The sequence below is a fragment of the Nannospalax galili genome, unplaced genomic scaffold (genome assembly GCF_000622305.1).
Source record: "Nannospalax galili isolate Female #2095 unplaced genomic scaffold, S.galili_v1.0 scaffold1599, whole genome shotgun sequence".
NCBI lineage: Eukaryota > Metazoa > Chordata > Mammalia > Rodentia > Spalacidae > Nannospalax > Nannospalax galili.
The window spans coordinates 145,038-157,126 of record NW_008342326.1 but is presented as its reverse complement, the minus strand read 5'-3'; positions in this window follow the sequence as shown (position 1 = coordinate 157,126).

Sequence of the window (12,089 nt, the reverse complement as noted above, 5' to 3'; positions counted from 1 at the left end):
ATTCACACCTATTTTTACGTAAAAATGGAATTTTCTTTATAAAAAATGAAATATATGATTTTCAGGATCCCAAAATAAAATAGATTATTGCATTGCTTCTAGAGATTAAGAAGGCCCTATTGCTGAGGAAACCACACACTTGGATCACAGGGCATGGAGAAATCAAGTTGGTAGTGACCTGAAAACTTCCTCCCTATAGGCTAGTTTTCACAGTTCCAGAAGGTACTGTACAGACTTCTGAGAGAGAAAAGTCAACAATATTAGCCAGTGGTAAACCTTGTGAGCTACAGCAATAATTGACCTGGCAGGGTATATCCATTTGCAAAATAGTGGCATGAATATTATGGGGTAACCAACTGTAGCTAAAATTCCTTCTGGAAGACACAAACAACATCCAGTCCCCTCCTCCCTTGGTCCTTGTGACAAACTGATGTACAATTTCACCTAACTGCAGATTGGGAAACCAGTGAGTTTATAAAGCTTACTTACAGAGCAATGGGTATGAAGGTTTATTTACAGGTGTGTGGTGCTCCCCTCTGAAGGCCATACTAGAAAATTTCCATCCAAGTATGGATTGTGACTTCCCCACAGTTGCACAAAATGGTGCAAGCCCGTCCGTCCCCCTCACCTCCTCAGTTTATGTCACCTTAGCCCCTCCCCTTTGTGCAACAAGGGCCAACTGGTTGTTGGGAGGTGTGGCTGACTCTCCCTGCCCCTCCTCTATTGTGGAGTGTAAAAGTCAACAAATTTAGCTGTGATGATAGTAAGCAAGTGGGTGCAACCAAGTTTGGGAAGATGGCACCTGTCCATGTCTGTATGTCAGAGGCCAGTCCTATGCAACACCAACTAACCACTTTCTGCCTGGATTTAAGGTCCACTCCACAAGATATAATTCATTCCTGGTACTATAAACCTGGCAAAGAACCCATGGTTGGGAAGGGAGATCATAGACCCTAGCAGAGAATGTGCTATTAAATTTGCTAAATGGCCATAGTATTAAACTGCCCTCCAAATATTTATCTCCATGCTCATAGATTAATGCATCTCTCAGCCTTCATCAGAGAAACTTATTTTTTTTACAGTGGGCAGAGATTAACACAGAGACTCATAGCTGGTCATGTTATAGACAATGAGTAACTGTAGCATGCTCAGCACTATATGAGTCATCCACACCACATGCCCTCCTCACCTTGCTCAAGGAGCACTTCAGAAGAGAGGACAAAAAGATTGTAAGAGCCAGAGATTGGAGAGGACTGCTACGAAAAGGCCACAGGGGAGAATATCACCATAGTAGAATAACAGTTAAGCAAGAGAAGAAAAGGAAAAACAAAACAAAACAAAACAAAAACAAAAACAAAAAAGCCACGAAAATAGCAAGAATCAATACATTCCTTTCAGTAATAACTCTGAATATTAATATTCTCAATTCCCCAATCAAAAGACACTGAGTAGTAGATGCATGCATGCGTGCATGTATGTGTGTGTGTGTGTGTTTGTGTGTGTGTGTGTGTGTGTGTCCAACAGATGCACGTCATCAGAAAAGACAGATACTACCTTAAGGTGAAAGGATGGGAAAAAGTATTCGAAGCAAATGGACTCAGGAAATGAACAGATGCCACTGTTCTAACACTGAACAAAATAGACATCAAACCAAAGTTAGAAAAGATGAAGCAGGTCATGTCCTACCGATTAATGAACAATCCATTATGAGAGCATTACAAATCTAGGCACATACTCCCCAAACAGAGCATGTGTGAGAAAAGCCTGTGTGGTGGTTTGAATGAAAATGTCTTCCATAGGCTCCAAGTAGTTGGATATTTTGTCCCTAGATGATGATGCTGTTTTGGGAGGTCTTAGAAGGCGTGGCTATCCTGGAGGAAGCACGTCACTGGGAGTGAGCTTAGAGAGTTCTTGAGCCTTGCCGGATTTCCAGTTGCTCTCTTGCTTCCTGTGCCTGCTTGAAGATGTAGAGCCTAGCTTCTGCTCCTGCTCCAGCTACCACTGGCCACCATGCCTCCCTGCCATGATGGATTGTAATTCCACTGGAATTGTAAGCTCAAATAAACTTTTCTTTCTATAAATTGCTTTGGTCAGTGTTTTTAACGCAGCAACACAAAAGTAACTAATACGGCCTATAATATACAAATGTGGGAAAGGCAGTTATCATGTAGATGACCTAACGGTATAGGGCTTTTCATATACAGGCTTATCAGTCTTCTCACTAGTTTATTCCCATTTTCAGGAGGGCTTCCCATTTCTTAATATGTACCTCTATTTCTATTTATGACCATGTTTCATTGATTCAATTCTCTGTTCTTGGACCAACACAAGAATCTGGAAAATTCCAGCAAGTGCTCCTGTGACTTAGATCCATGCCTATAATATTTGTAGATCCAGGTACAAGTTATGATCTATGTTGGATCCTATTTCCCTCTAATTTTCATCTCAGTCTCACTTTCTCCAGGCACTTGGGGGATGCTTCTCCCTTTCTTTTCTTTCTCCTTCATCCTTTCTGTCTCAGCGTGTCACATCTCAAGTTTGGTAATCAGGGTGTGTCTAAAACTTTCCTTCTCTAGGAGAAATTAGCTGAATTTATGTGAAGGATAAAGTGTGCATATTGGGGGCCTCTCAGGTGATTCAGCAGGGGAAGCACTTACTGTGAAAGCTTAATGACTTGAGTTCCATCTTTGGAACCCACGTGGAAGGGGCATCAGAGAACTGACTCCACAAAGTTGTCTCGTAACATCCATACACACATTATGGCATGTGCATGTGCCTGCAACCATGCACACACACAATAACAAGAAATAAAAAAAATTTAAAGTGTGCACACTGGTCAGCATATATCTGGGCCCACCCCTAAGATTCTTCTGACACCAGCCAACATTTACTTGTCCTTCCTTCCACAAATATTTTGAAATGGGCAAGTTCCTGTGGGAGGCTCATAATTGGGATCACTTTGCTCCTTCCATCTTTATTTCCATGGCTTATGTGTCCAAGAGCCAATAGTGTGCCTGGCCACTGCTCTATATGACATTAGCTGAATTTATGCCTGGGCAAAGAAATATGCAACTCCTCAGGAGAGCTGGCATTTTAAAATGGCTAAACCTGGAAGGTTTTTACAGATCACAGTGACCTAGCACTAAGGCTGGGGGCCTGCCTGCACCTACACAGAGCCTTTGTCAATAGGAAAGCCAACAGCAGTAGTGGAAGCCAAATTATGCAAACAGGGCAAGAGACAAGCCAGATGGCAATTGTCCACATGACATACCAAGTTCCCCACTGCTGGGGGATCCGCAGAATCCCTGGCACTCCTGTGTCACTAGCATTTGTTCATGTACAACTAATCTTCCTCCCACTTTCCCAGATGTCTTCCAGGATCATGAGACTGGTAGAACCAGATGTTGCATGGGCTTTAGTACTATAGATGCTGTCACCTATAAGGTCCTAGAGTCTGCCGCCTTCTAATTAACATTGCTGCACACTTTTCTACTATGATTCTTTATTTACTTTGCTTCATTATTCCTTAGTTACCCTCATTCTCTGTGCTTAGTTATTGTAGGCTCACTAGCTGTGAAGATACAGATTCAATTCCCTAAGTCAAAAGACATTCCCTTGAGCATTAGTTCAAAATTAAAAAAAAAACAAAAACTCTTTCCCATTTTCACTTTCAAACTGAATGGCGATTTAAAACAACTACAACAACAAAAAAGGCAATGTTATTCATAAAAGCAATCCTCTTCTGAGTCAAGCAACCTAATAGTTCAATCTAATATTTTTTTGAGTTTCTTAGAAAAATGACTATGTTTCAATAAAACAAAATAATTTCAGAGATGCTCATAGCAGGGACTTAATCCTAGGAGACAGACACAGTGTAGGTGTAAGCAATTATTTGAAACTCTGGCAAGGCCATGGGCAAGTACAGGAGTTGGATCTTCAAACCAGGGTCTAATTATCCTATGATTCTGTTCAGGCTTGCCCAGAGACATGTAGGTAAGGTGGGAAAAAGAGCTCCAACCCATCAGATCTTAAGGACTCAGAATGAATGAGGGATGCTTCTCTCTGCTTCAAAGGCCTTGATACTTGTCTCTTCACGTCATCTCCCTCTGGACTGTGTGCTATGATGCAGTCTCAAAATGGCACCATACTCATGTACACATGGGCAGCACTAAATGGACTTACCGGGTTATTATAAAAAAGATGAGGATGGGAAGTGGATGTGTGGGGGAAGATCTGGGGGAACTGAAAGGGGTGAGTGGAGGTAGATATGATCATATTTCATAACATATATGAAATGCTTTATTCACTGTGTTCTCCATCATGTTTTGTAATTTTTTAAATAGCATGCTTCTAGCAAAAATGTTAAAAATTTAAAATAAGGAAGATCCTGAGACTACAAATGGAAATAGGCTAGTATTTTACTGTAACACTATCGGACCACAATACAAGGTACATAATTGGGAAAAAAATTGACTAAAAGATAAAAACTTAACCATAATGTCATCTTATAGATGGGCATATTTTGTAGGAATCAGGGGACATGGTCTAATGTACCTCATCCTAACAGAACAGGAAGCAGAAAAAAATAACAAAGGGAGGGAACTAAGCCCTATGAAGCATACTAGAAGTGGAGGCTCCTACTGACCATCTACACCTGTACCTAGAGCACTCCCCATCAAAAAATGCTTGGACCCTCAGAGACAGTTTGAGTCCATATGACTTTTTAAATCAGACACTCAACAATTAAAGAATGGCTAGAAAGCTTCTCCGAGGACTCCCCAGAACATCACTGAGCCACCGGTACACACTGGCCATATCTAAATATGTCTCCTGTCTGGATTTTTTCTTGTCTCATGAGGACTTCCCCAAATCTGCTCCCACGTCACAGCAGGCTCCTCCTTCCTGCTACCTTCTTAAATGGGTAAAACTTTTTCCTCATGCTAGCCCTTCTGCTGGTTTTTTTTTTTTTACCCCCATTGCTCAAAGACACTATTTCTAAAACTTACCAACACAAATACCTATGTTAGCCCAAGAACTTGCGATAATACAGGAATCTCATGCTCCACAGACTCAGCTGTTGGACACCGCCTTCTTGATGTTGAATAACTGAATTTTGATATAATCATCCAAGCTGACATGACCACTTTACAGGACTGATGGGTTCCAAAGAAACAGACTGCTAGAATAACAAAAGGCAGCCTTACAGATCCATCAAGAGTTAATTTTGTGTCCTCCTAAGAGATAAAAACTTTGTTAACGTAGTTATGTCAAGTGCATTCATGTTTGTTTTTATGTAATGGTTTTTATGTCATCATATGTTAAGCCAAATAAAATTTTAAATAAATTTTTCTTTCATTTTCATTGCATGGGATTATTATCACTATGTTTTGACATACTTACCTGAAAATATGTCTGTTTATGTGTAAATGTGAATGTTTTGGGATGTATTAAACGGCCCGATAAGTATATATCTATAATCTGCAGTATTCTTAACTTCTTTTAAAATGCTTTTTTAATGTGTGTATGTATGTATGTGAACATACACATGCAATGATATGCATGTGAAGGTCAGAGAACAACTTGTGCAACCCAGCTCTCTCTTTCCAGTCATGTGAATTCTGAGGATCAAACTCAGGTCAACAGGCCTGGCACCAAGCACCTTTACCCACTGAGCCATCTCACTGGACCTTACCTTCTTAAAACCTACTAAAGTGATACCTTTGGGTATATTAATTGTTTCATAAATCCTTATAATGCTATTTGTTTATATAAAACAAATTTATTAGGGATCTTAAGATAAAAGCTTTGTTAAGTTGTAAAATTTAACATCGATACATAGATTAGATTTTGATAATGATTTCCTTCCATCCAAAGAAAATTGTAAAGGAAAAATATAAACTAAAATTTTATTTAATTTGTGTAATAGTCATGGGTAACATAAAAATAATATGACATAAAAATGCTTCATTAAAATACCTCTAAGCAACATGCATTAAAATCCTTTTTAGGGTGATTTTCAAGATTATTCTTAATATGCCAATGTTAAATGTATGATTTTTAAGACTGTGAAACATGTAAAATCATGGATAATTATGTTAGTATCATACATTTGTGTTAATTTTCTTTTTCATGTTGTGGATTAAAGCAAACAGTAGCATACAACATCTATGTAAGCTTACTCTGTGTACAATAAAAATGACCATTTTGGGCTAGAGAGATGGCTCAGTGGTTAAGAGCACTGACTGTTCTTGCAGAAGACCCTGGTTTGAATCCCAGCACCCACATGGCTGCTAACAACCTTCTGCAACTCTGGTTTCAGGAGATTTGATGCCCTCTTCTGTCCTTTGCAGGCACTGTACAACATGGGTGCACTTACATACATGCAGGCATAACACTCAAACACATAAAATAAGAATAAAAAAATTTTTTAAATTTATTTAAAAGTTTTAATTTGAAATTTTGAATGTTTTAAGTCTTATGATATAGTTATAACATTAAAATATAAAAACTATTGCCTGAATACCTGTTCTCTTCTTTCAAAAACAGTTTTTAAGGTCTTAGTTTGTTCAGTATAAAGAAATTAAAGAAAAATGTGATCATCTAAAAACCAATCTGCCAATATCTATTCGACATACTCAAAGCCTTATCAATAATTAAATTAGGTACTATGTCTTTTTTTCTCAAAATAAATTGTATCATGTTTTTAAAACAAATTACCACTTATGAGCTAATGGAGAAAAGTGAAATAATTAAATAAAATACTAAAGATATTCATGAAAAATCTTGTACACGTCATAAAATATTCTTCAATTAAGTTCATTGTTTATGAAATATTTGTATTTGTAAGAGTGCATCCAAAACTCTGTGAAAAAGAGGTTATTTTGGAGGTATCACCTCAGATGTATGATAAATGTCCAATTATTAGATAGGGTATGAGAAGTAACTATACATAATTTCAGAAAAGGGACCTAGACAGTCTTTTTAAACACCCTCCATGTAAAATACTTGAGGCATCACAGATGTAGGAGAGTGTGGGAGGATGCATATCTGAAAGCAAGATGCTTGGTCCATCCCTCACAGCTACACAGAATCTCATAATGATATTTTTCTAACATAAAATTTTTTGATAATACAATCCTGAAGGCAAGACATGGGTTCATTTATTCCAACCATTTTTGATGCTTGCAAAATAGATATTTAATGTCAACCCTTAATGTGTTTCCATGAATTTTTATTTTTAAAAGTGTCTTTATTTGGCAGATGAGACAATTAGAATCCATAAGGATAAACATTTTCTTGGCTATTCAAATCTTTTATTCTCCTCATTTCCATGTGATAGAAATGCAAGGCTGAATATCCCCAAGCAAAGAGTGTTTCAGTGTCGACCCCAGAATCTGCAGTTGTGAAAATACTTGTATAAGTTCTTTCATTTGCAAGAGATGATTAAGACCTAGTGATGACTACATATGGAGACTATATGTATATATATGTATATATATCATAACATTTATTAAAATTCTTCTGTAACTATGACTGAAAAGCAAAAAACAAAAAAAATCTACTCTAGTTTTGCTTATGTATATGTTGAGAGGCATACTATGTGTGCTTGTGTTTGAGTGTTTGCATGTGTGCATGTATTGTCCAGATGCATGTGCAAATGTGTGTATGTACATGAGGAGGCCTAACATCGTTGTTAGGTGTCATCCTCCATCACTTTCCACCTTACATGTTGAGGCAAGGCCTCTCCCTGAACCTGACCTCTCCTTTCCAACTAGTCTGGCTATATAGATTACTGAGAGAATTCCTATGTCTGCCTCCCATGCTCTGGTATTACACATGAGTCACTACTCCCATACTGATTTTTACATGTGTTCTGGTGAGCATAACTCTGGTCCTCATGCTAAATAGCAAACACTTTATTCATTAAGGCATCTCCTGGCCTTTTGATGAGTTTATGTATATAGTCATAATAAAGTTTTGGTGTGCTGATTTCTTTCAAATGTCATAGCTTTTAGGTATTCCACAGGGTTTCAAAACCATATTTTGCTAAAGCATATTTTCTACATCACTGGTTACCAATCAAGTGTAATCTTCACTCCTTTTCTTTTCTTGGGACAAACTGAAGGCAACAAGTTGGAAGCTGTATTTGTATCCAGTGGGTAGAAGCCAGGGGTGTTACTGACAACATGCAAAGCACAGGACAGACCCCAAAGCAAAGAGGTTTTCAGTCAAGAATGGCAACAGTGCTGAGGTGAGTAACCCAGAACTAATCCTCTAGGATTGTTTGGTTCTTAAAAAATGGAAATTGGAAATTAATTGATTTATTTCCTCCAAAGACAGAGAAGATAGCAAATGTGGTAATCACTTAATCAACACTTCCCTGAAGAGTCTTTCATTACTTTTCTTCTTTGTCAACCATATTTTAATACTTTGGTTGAAGATGTAGCATTGAAATAAATATATAAAGCTCTTACTGATAGAATGCAATATAAATTGAATTCCACTTTTTAAATGTTATACATACACAAAGAAAAACTGTCACTTAACTATAAAATTTATCAGCTTGTTCCAGTGTCCTGTCATTCCTACAAATTTAATTATGTCCACTGTGCTTGTAACTCCTTAAATGAACTTTATTGATAATCTTGTGTGGTAAAAGTGCTCAATGCCCATTTTTTCTCTTTGATTGACAACCACAGAACACTCTTCAGAGTAGAGTAACGTTTATTATTTCTGTGGAATACACAGTAAAGAAGATACAAATGTTAATAATCCACATAGCTCATCATTACTTTCAAATATATTACATAAGAATGCTCACTACATTTGAAGTCCCAATAAATATTTAAGTCAATTAATGAGTGATATGGAGAGATTCTTACTTCAGCTTTAATTCTATGCAATGATTTTCTTTTCATTTATTTTAATAGTAAAGGGGTACTATGTCTTAAAAATCAAATTTGTTCTACTTTATTGTTAAAAGTTGTATTTTAAAATACAGATTTTTAGATTAAGGATTGTTAATGTTATTGACATAAAAATGATCTGATCAATAGTAGAATATCGACAAGTGACAAAATCTTTGGTAATGTTTTAAAAATCTATATATATAGCTATAAATTATTTACACATACTTTTGCTTTTATGTTTACCTCATACCAAATTGACTTATGAGTAAATGGTCATATTAATTAAAACTGTTAAATTAGCCAAAATATCTTTTAGCTCATAGTGTAACTCAAATTTTAAAGCAAAAATCAAAAAGTATATGGAAAGAAATCATGTTAATCAAGATGTTACTTGGTTGACTACTGTTTGTTTTCCCCAGCTCATTTTGAGTCTCTTATATATTCTAGTTATTAAAGCTCTATCAGATTGGATAGCTGGAAAATATTTCCTACCATTCTGTGGGCTGCCTCTTCACTCGGCAGCTTTCTTTGCTGTACAAAACCATTTTACTTTCATGAGATCCCATTTGTTGATTGCTGGTGTTATTTCTTGTGCTACCAGAGTCCTATCTGGAAAATTCTTACTTGTATCTGTATGTTGAGTATACTTCCTACTTCCCCTTCTAACAGTCTCAAGGTATCAGGTCTTCTATTGAGGTCTTAGGTCCGCTTAGAGTTGCATTTATGTAAGGTGAAATATAGGGATCTAGTCTCATTCTTCTATATTTTGATGTCCATGGTTCCCAGTCCATCACCATTTGTTGAAGATTCTTCCTTTTCTCTAATGTAGATTTTTGGCCTCTTTGTAAATACCCATGTAGCTACAGTTGTGTGGACTCATATTATTCTGTTCCATCAATCTGTGTATGTATTTTTATGCCACTACACCATGCTGTTGTCATTATTATGGCTCTGTAGCATAACTTGAAATCTGGCCTGATGATACCACCCACAATGTTCTGTGTTCAGGATGACTTTGGCTTTCATTGGTTGTCTGTGCTTCCATATCATTTATTTATTCATTTAATTAATTAATTACTTTATTTATTTATGTATTTTTATTTTATGTGTATTAGTGTTTTGCCTGCATGCATGTAAGTGCACCATGTATATGAAATGCCAGTGGGGGAAGAAGAGTGCATCAGATCCCTTGGAACTGGAGTTACAGATGGTTGTGAGCTGCCATGTGAGTTCTGGAAACTGAACCCTCATCCTCTGCAATGGCAGCAAGTGCTTTTAACCACTGAGTCATCTCTCCAGCCCCCTTTCATGTAAATTTTAAGTTTTTTTTATGTTTGTGAAGAATGCCCATTTGATTTTGATTGGGATTGCATTGAATTTGTGCATTGTTTTTGCTAGAATGGCTATTTTCACAATATTGAGTCTTCCAATTCATGAGCATGGAAGGTCTTTCTATCGTCTAGTGTCTCCTGTCTTCCTGGACTTCTTTCTTCAGTATCTTAAAAATATATATTTTATTTATTATTTTTATTTTATGTGTTTGAGTATATTGCCTGCATGTGTATAAGTGCACCCATGTAGTACAATGCCTGCGGAGGACAGAAGAAGGCGTTGGATCCTTGGAACTGGAATTATGGATGGTTGTTATCTGCCATGTGGGTGCTGGGAATTGAACCTGAGTCCTCTGCAAGAGTAGTCAGTGCTCTTAACCACTGAGCCATCTCTCCAGTCCCTTTGTTCAGTGCCTTAAAGTTTTCATTATAGAAATCTTTTTTTTTCCCTTGGTTATGTTTATTTGCAGGTATTTCTTTTTTGTGGCTATTGTGAATGGAATTATTTCCAAGATTTCCTTTTTAGTATGTTTGTTATTGACATAGGAAAGTCAATGATTTTTGCATGTTAACTTTGTATCCTGTTACTTTGCTGAAGGTGTTTATAAGTTTTAAAAGCTTTTTGGAGGAGTCCTTAGGTTCTGTTATGTATAGTATTAGAGTATTCTATTATAGTACAGTATTGTCTGCGAGAAGGAAGACTTTGACTTCTTTTCCTTTTTGTAGCCCTTCTATTTCCTACTCCTGTTGTACTGCTCTAGCTAAGATTTCAACCATTATATTGAATAGAAGTGGAGAGTAGATGTCCTTGTTTTGTCGCTGATCTTTATGAGAATGCTTTGTGCTTTTCTCCATTTAGTATGATGTTGGTATGTTTGTGATACATAGCCTTTATTATGCTGATGTATGCTCTGTTCATCTTTACCCTTTCCATGACTTTATCATGAAGGTATGTTGGATTTTGTCAAAGGCCTTGTCTGTATCTATTGAGATGACCATGCGATTTCTGTCTTTGAGTCCATTCTTACGCTAAATTATTTTTATTGATTTATTTATGTTGAACCAGCTCTAAACCCTTACAATGAAACCAACTTGATCACATTGCATGATCTTTTTTATGTGAACTTGGATTTGGTTTTCAAGTATTTTATTAGGAATTTGCATTTATTTTCATCTGGGAGATCACTCTAATTTTCTTGTCTTTGTTACTTTTTTATCTGTTTTTTGTACTAGGAGCCAAATTTTCTTTTCTGGTTTTTGGAAAAATTTCTGTAATATTGGTGTAAAATCTTCTTGGGAGTTATGGTGAAACTGCAGAGAATGCAAGTGCCATCTGGTCATGGTTTTTTTTTTTTTTCCTTCTGGGTCACTTATTACTGCTTCAATCTTGTTATTGGTTGTGGAACTGTTTGAATTATTTAGTTTTTTTTCATTTTGATAGGTCATATGCATCTAGAAATTTATTAATTTCTTTTAAGCTTTCCAATTTAGTGGAATATTGGTTTTTTACTTATATCTCCTTATGATTTTCTTGATTTCATTGGTATCTGTTGTCATGTCATGTTGCCCTTTTTATCTCTAATTTTATTACTGAAGTGATTTCTCTCTTTCTTTTGGTCAGTTTGGCTAAAGATTTGTCAATTTTACAAATATTAAATTTTAAATTATAATTCATTCTTCAATAATGGCATAATTGACCTTTGGGTATTCAATAACCATACTTGAAGGTCAAAGACAATAAAGAAATATGGGTTAAGACTTTGTTTCCAGGTCATCTAGGTCCCAGAGGATGCTGGGACACCTCTTAAAGCATTCTGCATCTCTAGTGAGTCACCTGTCCTCTTGACTG